The sequence below is a fragment of the Gallinula chloropus genome (genome assembly GCF_964237585.1).
Source record: "Gallinula chloropus genome assembly, chromosome: 4".
NCBI lineage: Eukaryota > Metazoa > Chordata > Aves > Gruiformes > Rallidae > Gallinula > Gallinula chloropus.
Genome location: NC_140088.1, coordinates 28,347,479 through 28,364,290, shown reverse-complemented (window position 1 = coordinate 28,364,290; position 16,812 = coordinate 28,347,479).

The window sequence follows — 16,812 nt, the reverse complement described above, 5'->3', positions numbered from 1 at the left end:
TGCACTATTGAGCCAAAGGAATGTGGTTAGATTACCATGCTCAGACATACTTTGTTACCTTGGAAAGACAAAGGATCTGGGGGGATTTATTATGTCCCGGTACATAATAAATAATTTGCTAGATCATGTAGCTGAAGAGAAGTAATTTCCACAGGGAGTAGCTCAAACACAGATAAATCTCTTTGAGACTCAAACAGCCAAGAGAAACTGGAACAGATGAAAAAAGTACAAAAGGAAAAGCAACCTGCTAAATTAGTCAGCTGTTTGAATGACTTATACCTGTATGATCCAGTGGGCATAAGCAAAGAGAAGGAAGAGCCAGCCTTCTCAGATCCAGACAAAAGTGGAAGAAAATAAGAGCTGTTAAATTCATTGCCTGATTTTCCTAATGATTATTTTCTGATTTTTAACCAACTTTTGTTTACAAAACAGACATGTCAGGGTAATCTAGAAGTTAAATTAGTAGACAGTTAAAAGGGAGGACATCATATTGATATTTCTTCAACTTTTTTCCCCATTTCAATTTAGTCTCTTGTTCTTAAAAGAAGCTATCTGACTGCCAGTCAGACCATCCAGCTCTGGGATAATCACTTTGGAAGAATGGAATGCAAGGATAATCCCTCAGGACAATTCTTCAGCATTTTGCGGTGTGCTAGTCAAAGGCAGCAGACATTCAGACAATTCTTTTTTGGTTTTGGATTGTTGGTTTTTGGTGTGGGTTTTGGGGCTTTTTTATTAGAATCGATTTTTTCCTTATAATTATTCACAACAGAGGGCCTTCTAGAAAAAGTTATGCAGTCCATAGTCCATAATGACTGTCAATGGAGCACACCTCTCAATCGTATTTACTTTACAACACTCGTGCAGGCTTGGGAAATGCTGTTCTTTAAAAAGCCAACAGAGCCACCTAGTGTTTAAATTAAAAATGTACCGTTGTGTGTGTTTCGGATTTCACATGTGCAAGAGCAAGATCTAGGTACGATGCCTATAATCACAGGGGGAAAACAGCTCATAGTCTTTCATATTAATCCCTGACAGCTCTTGTTTCTTACTAACAGTACAGCAATTGGTGCTAGAGTTGTTAAAATAGTATGTGGAGATTTATTTTCCTTCTCTAGAGACACCAAAGGCTAGTCAAGTTTTCTCTGATATTTAGCCTCAGCCACTTTCATATTATCATTTTTAGTTATGCATTTTTATTTGGCATTTAAACCATTCAGACACCTGTGCTGCTTCTTTGCCTGCTGCCTCTGGGTGTATATTTGATCAGTTGTTTTCTGCAGTGTGGCCTTCCTTGTGCGAACCATCTTTTTGACCATCTGGCATATCGAACTTGATGCAGAGCTCTGGAGTTGGTCAGAAAGCTAGGAAGAGGCCACAATGCAGGTTTTTTACTTCATTCCTCAAAATGCTGCAACAAGCTCCAATGCTGTTATCTCCCTTTCCAGTAGTCAGCATGCATGCATACAAACCACAGACATGCACACAATTTACACTGATTCTTCCCTCATAATTTCTCATGGTGAGCTCAGATATAATTGCTCAACATTTATAATCCACAGTAATTTCCCTTATTAAGTATTCACACTGTCATTTTCTGCCTCTATGCTTAACTTTTAGAGAAAAGAAAACATGATTTTTACAGTTGTTGTCTAAATAGTTGGTGTTTCTGAGACAAACCACCTCTTCTTGGATCTGTGTCAGAAGTTGTCCCATAATCATTCTCTTTCATTTTATCTATTTTTCATGTCCAAGTCTGGTCTGACAGTATGGTTTTCTTAGGCAGTATGCAGCTGCCTAAGGTCCATTTAGCAATCTACCATATGTGTAATTCAAAGGTAGGACAAGCTTTAGGCATAGGAACTTATCTGACCTGACTTTAGATGTCTGAAGGATAGTTGTCTAAATCTAAGATGGTGTTCTAAGGTTTTTTATAATCCATGAGAAGAAGCAAATACTGTCCAAAAAATGTTTTATTTTGATCCCCACATAGATGCCTAAAAATGCTGGACTCATTCTCAAGATTTGGATCCCATGTGGCCAACAGTAACTACTAAAAATCAGTTGCTTATCAGGAATCTTATAGTGAGGCAGAATTATATTAGTTATTGTCATGGTTTAACCCCAGGTGGCAACTAAATCCCATGCAGCTGCTAACTCACTCTCCTCCATGGTGGGATGGTGGAGAGAATCAGAAGGACAAGAGTGAGAAACTCATGGGCTGAGAGAAAGACAATTTAATAGGTAAATCAAAAGTAGTTCACACAAGCAATCCTAAACAAGGAATTAATTTGTGACTTCCCAGGTGTTCAAACATCTCCAGGAAGGCAGGGCACCAATATGTGTTATGGATACTTGAGAAGACAAATGGCATCACTCTGAATGGCATCCTCCCCACTTCCTTCTTCTTCTTCCCCCAGCTTTATTTGCTGAGTATGGTATGGAATATCCCTTTGGTCATTTGGACCACAGCTGTCCTGGCTGTGTCCCCTCCCTACTCCTTGTGCATCCCCAACCTACTCACTGGTGGGATGAGAGGCAGAAAAGGCCATGGCACTGTGTAAGCGCTGCTCAGCTGTAACAAAAATATCTCTGTGCTATCAGCACTGTTTTCAGCAGAAACCCAAAACACAGCACCATACTTTATTTCATGAAGAAAATTAACTATCCCAGCCCAAACCAGCCCAGGTATTTTGGAAGCTACTTCTGAATGGCCACGTTAGACAGGAAGACTATGTAATAAAAATGCTGTTCCCTAAAGTAATCACTTGACAACTGTACTCCTTTTAGTAATTGCCAGCATGCTCAAGAAAGGAAACTGAATGAGCATTGTGCTTTATAAACCTGTTTTGCTCATGAGCAGTGGCTTTCCTGCCCACTATATATTTAAAGCTTTTAAAAACAGTCAGAGTTTCTTCAGTGATAATATTTTGAAAAGTAAAAATTAAGGTTTTGATAATACCAAAATGCATTACTGCTGTATTCTGTCTGCTGAATCACTCCAAAGGAACTATCATATTATCACTATGACCTCAAAAAATGGTATTTTAATCATTAGAACAAAGAGCTGGAGGCCAGAAATATCATAATACAAGAGTCAGAGACAGAGAAGTGCCGACAACATGGTTCACAGAAAAAGAGAGACAAGGAAAGACCTATCTGAGTCTGTGTAGAGTTTCCATTTTTCCCAGCTGGTGTACTGCACAAACACATGATATATCCAGTTTCTCCAGAATTTAAGTTGAAAGTAGATCATGTGCCAAGCCATCCTGTACACAAAAGCTTTTTTCTACTCAAGGAAATTGACTGATACAGCTCTCATGGCATAAGCTATTTATGAACTAGTCTAAAATCTGCAACTAGTTATTCAAGAGCAACTGTTGTGGAATAGCTTATGCTACAGTGGTTACACCCATCACTTTCCTTGGAGAGAAAAAAATCCATTACCGTATTTTAAACATGAACTCTCTGTAAACTTTTGTAGCATTTTCTTAGGACTCTACAAATAGGCAACTTGAAATAATATCTTCAATCACATTAGTTGTCTTTGAACAGTTAACTCTAAAATCTAATGACATGACTTGGAATGCTTAGCAACACTTTGTGATAGGAGGCAATTAGAATTAAGCAAAATTATTACAAAAAAAGATAACTCTGAGGTAAGGGAAGAAAAAGACAGAAAAGTGGACTGGGAGGGAATGAATAGCAGCAAAAGGAAAACTGTGAAATGAAAATCGAAGTACAGAAATAACAATGAAAGTCAAGATGGGAATGTTTCCTTGACTGAGAAACAGTTGTGGTAGTAAGCCTGAGTTAGCTATCACAGTACAAAAGGATAGTTTATTCCTTTGTTCTTCACTGATATCGGTGTGTCTTGCTGTAGAGTAAGTGTATCATATAGTCATAATTTTAGACGAGCAGTCCTTAAACGTGGAATTTGGCCTTCTCTGCAGAATGACTTTGCACATCTCTTATGGAGGTCCCAATGCCAAGACAGTATTTTCCTCACTGCATGCCCATGTTTGTTCTGCTAGCCTTTTCATTAATTGTTTCATTTACTCACTGTATGTCAAAGCCCAACACAGTGACATTTCAGTCAGAGTATCTTTTAAAAGAACTGTTTCTTCTATCTGTTTTGAACATTACAAAGCAATTTGCTGTTTGTTTTCCTCCCTGTGGCAGATGCTTCTGTCTTTCTAGCAGACTTGAATACTGTGATAGTTTGAAGGAAAAGTATGTTGCATCCACACAAATGACACAAGCTGTCAAGCAGGTGAAATTGCAAGGACCATGCTGTGCAATAAGAGCTAATACAGACAGAATAGGGAAGCAGAGCCACCTCTATCAGACCAGCCCTGAAACACTGACTGAGATGGTGTGCTCCTAGTCTGTCAGCTTCCCACTCCATCAATGGATGGGTTTTGCACATCCTTGCAGGATCAGAAGCTAATGTGATTTTACAGAAGTGTTGCTTCTTTTATTTTTGTAATTCAGGAGCTGATCAAAGATTATCTCAATCAAAAAATATAATTAATCACAGTTATGATAATTGAGGGAATGTTGTCTATGTAATGGAAACTAAGAAAAGCTTAGTGCTACAAGTGGAATGGAATCCAGCACCACAGCTTGGGGACCATATATTGGTGCAGCTATATTGACCAAGGGTATTCTGTGATTCTCTGAGTAGATGAGTTCACAATTTCTGTGTGAGAAGTTATCAGTAACATAAGGGCTCTTTAACGTTGTAGAAAGACGGGAAAATGAGAACCAAGAGCAGAAAGATGAAGCCAGCAAATTCAAATCAGAAGTTAGGCATGCTTTTTAACACTGTGTATGATTTATTAGGGCTGGGGAAGTTACTGGTTTTCTGCTCCTTGATGTGATTTTCTGGAAGCAATACTTCAGTTGAACAGAGTTGTGGATCTCAATAATAGTAATAAATGGATAAAACATAATGGCCTTGGCAAACAGGAGTCAAACTAAGAGATCTGTTGGTTCATCCTGGCCTTCAAGTCTCTGAAGCTGTGAAAATTCTTAGACAGCTTTGACTTCCTTATCCTAGATTTCATATTGCTTCTTTCTGCATTCAGTTTAATGTTTCAAATTCATGCGTTAAGGCCAGAAGTGAATTTTTCTGTTGTTGTTTAAACACTAACTGGAGGATGAAAACATTTCTTTTTGTCCAAATCTGGAAAAATACAAAATGATTATATTACCAAAGGGAGAGGAAAAAAAGAAGGAATACTGTGTACCCAACAAAACAGAGGCAAGAATGCAGGAATGTAAATGTGTTACAGGCTGTTGTTAGGATTTTGGATGCAAAAATAAAAGTTAGAAAAGACTAAAGAGTTGAAAATGCATAATATGATCCAATTTATTTAGACTACAGATTGCCTTCCCTAGATTGCTAAGGTGACAGGAAAAAATATGAAAAGAAGGTAATCATATTTGTTTTAAGTCTGGCAGTTTCCACTGAAATGCCTGTCTCTCTATAATAGTTTTTTTGAAGAAAGTGCCTTGGGGAATTACTAGAAAAATGAGCTTTATTAAGTGTTCATGGCCATCTGAACTACCCACCCATCCAGTATAAATGTGTTCTGGCAAAATGAGTGTTTGTGTTGCCATGGCCTTTCCCATGATGTTATTTTCTTAAGCAAAAGCCTTTTTCTAGCTGAGATCTTAACAAGGACACAGGCAGAGTGCCACAATTCAGTCCTTGAAGAGAAAAATAATGATTTGGAGGGAATGGTGAAGGAAAGAGATGGTCTGAGAGGGGGTAGAACAGAGGACTTAGATATCTGGTGACCCTTTTGCCCAACAGAAGCTGTAGTCCCTTCCACTTATCAGTCCAGTTCTTCGGGAGAGTAGAGCAGTCTGTACCAGCCCTGAAGAAATACTCTGGGCCCTGCAGCATCCTCAGTATAGGGAGTAACTCTCTTTAAAATAGCAGCTCAATTACTTGCTGAGCAAATTACACACATCTGATACAGGCTTCCTTCCTCAAATCAGGTCATATGTATTGAGTCACCATTTCTCTGCACATCTTCCCAAATTCCTCATAGGGTTTTGATAAGATGTGGGTATTGTCCTTCCTTCAGCTCCTGTGAGACAACTCTTTTCTTTCACATTGCTTTCATGCTCACATAGCTCTGGGAATTGCAGCAGAACATTGATCACACCAGAGAAAGGGGATGACTAGGTCTAAATCCAGTTAAGTATCTGTTTGTGGGAGAGAAGGCATTATAAAAAAAAACAAGTAATAAAAAATAAAAATAAAATAGGCCTCTTAGGTCAACTTATCCAACCCACAATTAATTTTGTTGCTAGTGCAAATCGCATCATAAAATGGTGAACCTGCTGTTTGAAGCAATGTAGTCCACATCTCACTGGTACATGACTGCAACATTGTTTTAGAATACAGACCAATTGCAAAACTATGGCAAAACAAACAAAGCAACATGGAACACTTTTTTTACCTTTAAACAAAATTGATTAGCTGGAAAGTAAGATACCAAATATCATTTGATAGAAATAGCAGAATTTGCTAGAACTTCACTCCAAAAAATGTGTAATGTTTTCCCCTTACTGCTGGGGCTCATTCAGTCTCCTGGTCCTGCATTATGATTTTTTTTTCAGAAATCCCAGGCACAGAGCTCTACTCAGTCCTCTGGGAAACTATTCCTCAGTCTACCACCTCATGATAAGTTCTTTCTGTTAAATTCAACATTTACCTGCTATCTCACTGATCTTGTTGAAGTATCTTCAATAGCTCTTATTAGTCATCTTGCATATTCATACCCAGTGGAATAGAAATCACAAGATATCTAATTTAAAAGTAAAAATCCACAGAAAGGAGAACTTGAGCTAAATCTGTCTTACTTTATGCCACAAATTGCAATGAAATTAGAAGGTTATTTAGGGGAGGGAAGCAAACTTACACCATTATGTAACAACAGCCATCTCTGATTTTTTTTAATATGGCCTTTCGCAAATTATATTAGAAAGAGAATTCCAAATTCAAATTTAATCAATTAAGTCTCTTGCTCTTAAATTTTAAAGCATGTCTGAATACAAGAGTTAATACTGCATATTGTGGATTTAGTTGTCACAGTGTGATGTAGGGAGTTTGCAAGCTCCGTTAAGGAAGAAATAGGTTGACCGGGATAATGATTCTGGAACAGAGGGAAATGGAACCAACTGCAGAGGATGACAAGGCTGCCAGGAAAGGAGAAAGAATCACTTAGAATGTAACATCATTTAGACAGACATTTCTAAGTTGATGCAGACAGGAATTCAGACGTGTGGGGCATCCAAGAAAGTTCTGGGGTCTGGGGCCTATTCACATACATTTCCCCTCTTGGAGTTTACAGTCCTTAGAGCACAAAGTTCTTACTGGAGGGAATGTTGTCTACAGCTACAGATAGGTGTATTAATGAAAGCTGCTTCTGGCTTTACCTTCGAAATGATCAGTCTTCAGATTGAGACTGCTGAAGGAGTAGATATGTATTTAATTCAACCATTCCTATTACAGAAGCCATAAGTCCTGTGACTGCATTGGGCCAGACCATGTGGAATGCCATTGTGAATGACTACAGTCACTTTTACTGTCTCTGTCTGGAAATGCTTCCTTTGAATGTGATTGTGGAAGATTATTTCCCATTACTTCAGTATCTGAACAGAAAAAAATTAAGACACATTTATATGTGATAGGAAAATTAAGCTAAATGAACCTCATGAAAAATGAAAGTTTATACAATATTCTATCTTCAACAAAATGCTAAAGAACACAATGTAATTACAATTTTATTCCAAGTATGTACTTTTTATTATGAAAATTTACAATACATTTAATTAATGTGGAATTATTGGGAAATAAATCCTTTACTGAAGAAATAACGATGAATTCCTGAACATTAGTGGTTCCTATGATAAAATATTTTTAGCTGGCTAACATATAAAGGCATTTATAATTGTCCCACTTTCTTTAAAGGAAAATAATTTCTTTCACTAAATATCTTAAAATTATTCTTACATAACTTGCAGAGAACTTACTGGGGTTTTATTAAGTTGGAATGTTAATCAAAACAGACATACTGTCTAATCTTAAACCAAATAGAAATCAGCAGGTATTTTATAATTTTGCAACGTTATGAACTTCCCAATATGCATGTGGGATCAATTAGACCTTCAGTTCTCTTCATATTTCCAAGTAAGTTATGTAATTCTAAATGTTGACTAAAGAGAAATCCAGAACCTCATTTATTATGCAAATGAAGAGTAAGATACCTCTTCTGTTTAGGAGTTAAGGGTGGGTAGTGGGAAATGTGGGTTCTAATTTCCAAATTGTCTTATTAATCATGCAAAAGCTGTTAAGAACTGACCACTTCTTTGATTTCTTCACTTGTTTTTCTGCCAACTGATTAGCTGTTTTTAAGGTCTAATAACATGGCTCTATATGGAGATGTGAGCATGAAAAGTCCTCTTTTTTCTCCATTGAGCTAATTCCTACAGGTAAGAGAGGTAAAGCAGACTCTGCAGAACTCCAAATGATCATTTGTTGAGATTATTGCACTAAAAAGAATTCAGTTTAATCTGATGAAACACTGGAGCAGTTTTCTTAGACTGGGGACACAGACAACTCCATGCTACTAGTTTGTTAAGGGCAGATGACAAAGTGATAATCCAGACCTCACTCTGTGTATGTGTGTGTTTTCTATCATTAAATAAACTAAGGTTTAACAAAATGTAAAAACCCAGATTTATTTTAGCTATAAAACCTTATTTGTAGATATATATCTATATGTTTGAGATTATAGATCTGTCAATATATTTCACTTTGAATTAACAATTTAATAACTTAAAATCAACATTGGTCCACTGTTTCTTAAATGCCAGTGCCATTGTATGTTACAAATAGTCTAAAAATGCATGTCACCATTGGTCTATCCAAAGAGGTATTGCTCATATCTCAAGCGTTTGGAGGAATGAAGTCCTCTGTTGAACTTCAGAAGCAATATGTTTTTAGTTTTTTGTATAGAAATGAAGACAGCTGATAACACCCAGCAGTGACACAGTAGGGTTCAGCTTGGAAGCAGAGGCATTCCCTGTGCCTATGACTTGTTTCTTCCAAAGATTGTCATGTCACCTCTACTGCAAGGAGAGTTGAACTGCATGCAGAAATACTTTCAAATCACAGCATTTGATAGGCAGAATCAATTCTGATTTTATAGTGGAACAGTTTAGAAATGGCTGGATGGATTTTTCCATTTTCCTGTTGTGGGAAGTAACGAGTAAGTAAAGAGGCAGCTGAAGGCCACCATCAGTTACATCTGCCCATGTCTGTGAGTTAACACCTTCACATTCTAGAGGGATCAAATACCAAACTTCAAAGGAAGATACTAACATTTACCATTTACTAACTGGCAATCATTCTCCCACAGCAAGTCAATATTGGTAACCAGAAGTTCAGTTGTACGTTCAGTGCTGTCTCCAAAATTTTAAAGGGGCAGAGGTAAACCTGTCTGTATTGGGCCTGGCCGGGATGGAGTTAATTTTCCACATAGCAGCCCCCCCTAGTGCTGTGCTTTGTATTTGTAGCTAGAAAGGTGTTGATAATACACCGGTCTTTTGGCTACTGCTGAGCAGTGCTCCCACAGCATCAAGACTATCTCTCCAACATCTTCCCTCACCTCCAAAGGCCAGTAGGCTGTGAGTGGGCCAGATTTTGGGAGGGGACTCAGCTACGACAGCTTAACCCAAACTGGCTAAAAGAATATTCCATACCACATAATGTGATGGTCAGCAATAAAAGAAAAAGGAGGAGGAAAAGGGAGCATTTGTTATTATGACTTGTCTTCCAGAGCAACCACTCTGTACTGAAGCCCTCCTACCTGTGATGGGCTGGATATTATCTGCTGATGGGAAGCTTTTGTTTTCCCTCTGCTTCCACATGCATCCTTTGCTTTTGCTTTATTAAACTGCCTTGACCCATGAGTTCTTTTACATCTTCTTTTCTCCCCCTCTGTCCTGATGAGGAGGGGAGTGCTAGAACAACTTCATGGGCACTGGGCAGCCAGCCAGTGTCAACCCACCACACTACCAGAGATGTTACAGAAATGTTGTGATAAGCTTCATTTAAGTTGACTGCATTTTTATCTCTGCAAATATCATGACATGGCCAAGAAATGGGAGTGTATTCTTTTCCAGATTTGGTGTTTGCCCTCTGGTATATAAATTACTAGTAAAATCCAAAAAGTAACTACATTGTGAATCTAATAATTTACTGTAAAGGAGATCAAGTACCTTAGAACACTGTGGTTCCTCATTGATGTTACTCAGGAGATGTTTGTGGCAAGTGATCTCTGTTTTCAAACTCTTAGGAATGTGAGAATATGGATCACAGATCTCCAGCACACTGGCGGCTAGTCATCTGCACTGATTGTGTTTGTGATGAAATCTGGGCTCTGCTGAGGTCAGTGCAAGTTTGCAATTGCTGCTGAATAAGACCCTACATTTGAATGAGTGGAGTGGATCTTTGGGGAGTTTTTTTAGTTAATTTTGCCCTAAACCAAATTAGCCATTCAGGTGTTACCAGATCTGGGAAACAATGACATCTCTTGTTCTGGCATCCATTCATTTGCAAGAATGAACAACAAAGAAAACAAGCTCAATATCTTGGAGCCTTCAGAAAGGAAACTGAGACCAGTGAAAGTGTCTGCTCTTTTCAGGAGATTTTGGTGTGGTTATGAGTCTTGGAGATTGGTTTGAGTTCACATGCTACCTAAGAGACAGCAATTATAAAATTAAGCCACTTGAGGTCACGTCAGTGTTGCTAGGCACTAAGCAGCCATGCTTCTTGGTGCTGGGCCATTGTGCAGAGCCTGCCTTGGGAGAATCCCAAGGATACCCACTGAGTATGAAAGGAGCAGTCAGCCAAGAAAAGCAGGAAAAAGTGTTCTTCTGAGCTGGGGGATGGGATGCTGTTTATTTTCTGGTTTTAATCCATAGAAGTCCAAGAAAGGGAACCAAAAAATTAAAGAGTGGGAGTACTGAACTGGAGGGGAGTTAAAGTATCTTTTTATGTTAAGAATGGCCAGAACAGTTTAAACTTGGGAACTTCATTATTCTTTATCCAGCTGGCAGTCTGTTTAAAGAATTGTTCTGACTCCTGGGTATCCAGACAAGTTTGGAGAAAGGCAGGTTTTCTCATTTTCACTCTTGCGAGAGTAACAATTTCCTTGCCAGAAGCACTAACCAGCGGAAATCTATGTATCCTCAACTAAAGCAAGGACAGAGAGAGCTGGGTTGCTCCATGCGCCCACCCCCCGCAAAGGGGACCTCTATCATGCAGCCAAGAAGTCTGTCAGTGCTGGTGTTTAAGACAGCTAACTGTCTGGATTGTGCCTGTTTTCACAAAGATTCCATCAAAGTACTGTGTTAGTCAAAGCCTCTGCTGTAATATATGTTAGATTTCCAAAGGTTAACTGCTCTCTGCCAGAAGAAATTGTTTTCTGTCTCATCAGTTCCTGCAGAACTTTCAGAAACAGGACATAAACATGATTCCAGAGCCACGGGAATGGGTGGTTTGTCTTACCTGGCAGCCCCTGAACCCATGTCCTCCCTGATACTCTTTTGCCTGTTTGAAAACATGTCACTAAGATGTGCTTCCAGTAAATAGACATTACTCTTTACTGCTTCAGTAAAAATGTCTATACTGGCAAAGTGCAGTGAGACAAACTGCAATGCTGCCTGAAGAAACCAGTATCAGCCATGGGCTTTTTTCAGTAGCCAGGTACAAGGGAGCAGAGATTACAGCTCTCAGGGTAAAGGCTTTGCCTCTTCCCTGCCACAGCTGATCAAGGCTACAGAGTCCTTTAGTATGGAAGTAAGAACATGAAGTCCTCCCCTATATTATCTGTATTATTTTCAGTGCCTTCTAGTAGCCAAAAAGACAGGAAAGAGATCCATCATACAGCACATGAAGAATAATAGAGAAACATGGGGCAGGAAAAGGCACTTTTCTGGAGACAAACTGGACTGTGGGAGATAAATTGAACTCCATTTTGTTAACTGCATTGAATTCAGCAAGGTAAACAATAAGACTATAGCTTCAAAAATATTATTCTCTATTTTAATATATAACAGTTTTTATGAACTGTTATTTCTCTCTTACCATTTTGCCTTTCAAGACATTTGAAAGGTTTTTTCCCTGTAAAGCGAGGGCATATCTGCATAGACAGTGTTTATATAGATTTTAAAGATTTGTATATAGAGAGAATAACCAAAATAATAGATTCAGACAGTCCTGGAACCTCAGCACAGTAATTTTGGTACCCTTGAAAATTATTTGCAGATTTGCTGAAGAAAAACATGAGTTCACAAATACTACAGATTCCTATGAGAGGTAATAGGAAAAAGATTCTAGCTTGATACATTTCCCATTTTCTTAAGTTTCCATCCAGCTTTTTCCATAGCTAAAGAGTAACACCTAAACACTGGCATACACATGATTTAGAATTTTCAAAGGTCAGTTCTGAGCAACTGTGTGCTTTGGAAATCCATTTAGGGGCACAGATCTGTTCTTAGACAGTAAACAAATAAGGATGGAATTTTATGCCTCTAGTTGAACATTCCACAAAGGTTTAGAGAAGTCCACACCTGGTTCAATATTAAGTATCATGATATTCTGGGATTCTATATGTTATACCACTTCTTAAATATATTTTGGTTAATTCTTGTTATCAATAAAAGGTACCTTTAACTAGATAATATAATCTTCTACCCACCTAGATCTTCTGGATTTGGCACTGCTATACAGAGTGTATGCTATTTTTTTGTATTTATTTTTCTGGATAACTTTTATTACACAAGGAATCTTTGTAACTGTTCTGCACACTGTGTTCCCCTACGACTAATGAATTCCTGGGTCTCTCCCCTGAGAACTGACTTCTACCACATGTTCTCTAATCCGTGTTATGTCTGGCCTGTCTCATTTTCCTTGCCTGTCTGCTCCTAGTGTCCAGTCTTCAGGTTTTGACCCCTCCATGTTCTCATTTAGTGACTGGTTGGTCACTAGTTTTAATCCAGATAATCCCAACTGGTGGCTGGTTTTAATCAAGATAATCCCAGTTTTCAAACCACACCCCATCTGTCAGCACAGACATAGGCAATAACTCTGCATGGCAAAGTAGCTGAGTGGACATGAACAACACAGAACTGCTTGACTCAGGGACCAGGGATTGCTCCTTGAATGAGATGAGATCATCCATGAAGGTGTAGCTTCTTCACATCCACCTGGCTTCTAGATTCCCCAGAGTATCCTTGTTTCCTGTTCTCAACTTAATGTGATTAGTGGTAACTATTTCCTTGCCCTGTGAGTCCTACTAATTTAGAAAATGAGAGTCAGGTACACAGTAGTACAGGAAAAAAAAAAATCCCATCTGTCACCAAGCCCAGGAAAAGTAAGTTTTTGCTAAAAGAAGTAACTTGACATAACTTCCTTCCTAAGGAAGGAAGATGTCCCCACAAGCTTATAGACTGTGTTATCATACAGGCTCAGCTTTCTAATTCTGTAATTACTTTATTATTTCATAGAATCACAGAATGATTTGGGTTAGACAGGATCTTAGGAACACCTAGTTTCAACCCCCTGGCCATGGGCAGGGACACCCTCCACTAGGCCAGGTTGCCCAAAGTTCTATCCAGCCTGGCCATGAACACTGCCAGCGAGGGGCCAGCCACAGCTTCTCTGGGCAGCCTGTGCCAGGGCCTCACCACCCTCAGAGCAAAGAATGTCTATCTTATATCAAATCTAAATCTGGCCTCTTTCAGTTTAAAGCCTTTGCCCCTTGGTCTATCTCTACATGCCCTTATAAAAATTGTTCCTGCTACAGCTTTCTTGTAGGCCCCCTTCAGGTACTGGAAGGCTGCTATAAGGTCAAGTTATTTATTCAAGTGCTATATTTAGTCAAGTGCAGCTGTATTGCAGACTAATATTTCCATTTCCAGGTTATCTGTGTAGCCATGTTCGTCACAGGTGGCAATAAGGCAAGAAAGTAATTGTAATGTAGCATTTGGAAAGTTGGCATACGCTTTTATGTCTTTTTAGCTAAATGCTGTTTCAAAAATCTTCCATGCCAGACGTAGATGAAAATAGCTTAGAGATTGGAGGGGCTTTTCAGACAGGAATCAACAGAAACAAAAATACTACTCTACTGCTGCACAGTACAAGCATTATTTAAATATTCCAGGCATTTTCACAACAGTTTGAGTTAGAGGAAATCTGGGCGGAATGCAGGCCATAATCTTTATGCATTTTAAATTTGTTGAGCACACTGGCAGTTAGCCAGTTGTCTGACAGTATTATAGGAAAGGGGGTAGGTCAGAATGACCTAGACATATACAGGAAAACTACCTTCTGAAGGCGTATTCTGCCTGGCAGAGTAGTTTCAAAACCTACAACAAGGAATGCATCCTGTCATAGCAGTAAATTTAGGAGGGAACACCAGGGCTAATGAGTGCCACGAATGTGCAGATACTTCCCTCACTGCTACTACAGAGGAGCCATAAAAGGCTGAATGCTGTTTAAGTGGAAAAGTTTGACACTGTGTGTCTGGAAACATAGCTGCCTTCTGGCTCAGAATAACACTGCCAGGCAGTACCACCTCAGGGTACCAACATGAAGTTTTGGGATCAGCAGGAAACACTGTGATTATTAAGTGCGATATCACTTTCAGACTGGGAAAGGGCAGCTGTAAGGATTATAACTGAGCATGGTCACTACCCGGCTATGCTGAACAGAAGGTTCTTAAGGCTATGCTGTGGCCTGGAAACTGCAGTGTGGCACAGTTCCATCCCAGCTATTTAGGGGACAAAACCACTCTAATCAGCTGCCTGATCCATTTACTTTTCTCTCTATGACACTAAATGTTTGAGAGCAGTCCCGAGAAATCCAGAACAAAACTTTGAATGTGTCATGGTAAGCAATAAACTCCTCCTTGATTCCAAGGCTGTGAGCTAAATCATGATGTTTGCTTTCCTTTGCCATCCATTTCTAACACATAAACAAGGCAACCAGTCTTCTGTTGCAATGTGTCTGAGGTAGTTGTAATCACCATGCTGACTGACAGTAACTGGTATTTGCTTTGGTCAGCTTTAAAGCTGATCTTCCTACTCAAATGTTGAAAGAACCACAGTATCTGGAGGCAAGATTGTGTTGTCAGGCTCCTAGGGAAAAGTTTAATAAATCCTCAGGCACCAATGTCTACTTCCCTCAGAGCTGGCAACTGTAGCCTTCATCCTCCAAAAGAACACTTTGTCATATTATTTAGGGTCTTGTCCTCAATGTGTATCAACAATTCTACTAGTAGGACAAGGGAAGATTGTAATGCTAGGTCACAAACCATCACATGTTGTCAATTGGGCATTTGTGTGATATTTACTACTTTTTATGAGGTTTCCGTTCTCCAGTACTTCACTGAAGCACTTTCTTGAACATGCAAAGCATCCCCAGAGATCTAAAGGTCTAAGAAATGGGGAGAAAATACTGAAATGGGAGGAAGAATTAGGAAATACAGCATACAATTCTTTAGGTGTGGGCTTTAGTTAGGACACTGGAATCAGTACAGAATGCCTAATAAACTCCTTAATTACGGTACAGTATAATGTCTTGAAGTACATACAGCAGCCTGTTGCCACCCATTTTAAGTTGGTTCTTTCTGGAATCAGCAGAAAGTACTCACCCTTCTGAAGCATTTGCACACTGCCTGCTGTGCTGGTTCAGCTCCGTGCTGTCCATCTTGTCATTCACTAGCTACTGACATTTGATGAGATTGGAGTCAAAGGCATCAGAACAATAGAATGTCTTTGTCTTGTAACATCTGTCTGCCCCCAAAAAAACTCCGTAAGACTTCAAGGTGATTTGAAATCTAGCAAAATAGTTTTCAGAGAATGCCTTGCAGTTTCATAAGATATTACATGTTTTCACTTAAAAAATCTTGAAATGAGTGCCAGGAAAACTCAAATAAAGAACCTCAAAATCAGATTAAATAGATACCAATGAATTTTCCTGGACTCTTCCATCCTTCATTTTCTAACTTTTTAATGTAAATGCTTCTGCAGGAAGGAGTTTGGTACCAAGGAGAAAGACACAAATGTTTGCGTCTTAATGAGGTTTAATTCATACTATTTTATTTCATCAGTGTTTTTTATAAACCACTGACAAAACTAAAGATGTATCTGCTTTAACATCCTCCTTACGATGTCGTCAAATTCACATTAAGTCTGTACAAAGGTTTTACAACTGTAGATACACATGCATTGATTTATGCATGTTATCATATGACAGCATTGCTATAAGATGCTATTTTTAGGGCCACTATTATCTGCCTTAATTATTTTACTTTTTTGTTATTCTGGCAAACATGGAAGTTGTCTGAAATTATTCATGTTCTGATGTGAGAACCACAAAAATTGTAGGTTTCAAATAACTACAAGAACTACAAGATGTCTTGCTTAAGCCAGCTCTACCAGTGTGAATGATAGCATTTGCATTGTTCTGTAATACAGGCCTGTACAAAGAAAATATACTTGCTGTGTTGGTGGAAGACGTTTTGACAGTTCAGTAGGCATTGCATTCCTACTTTCTTTTGTCTTGTGTGGCATTGCTGTCGTCCATACCATTTAGTAGTTGCATAATTGTTCCTTTTCAAGCATACAAACAATGAGGTCAACTTGAGTCATGTCAAATAGCTGGAGCAAATACCACATATGAAACCATTTAAGATAAGAAGTCATGTGACCACATATATTACC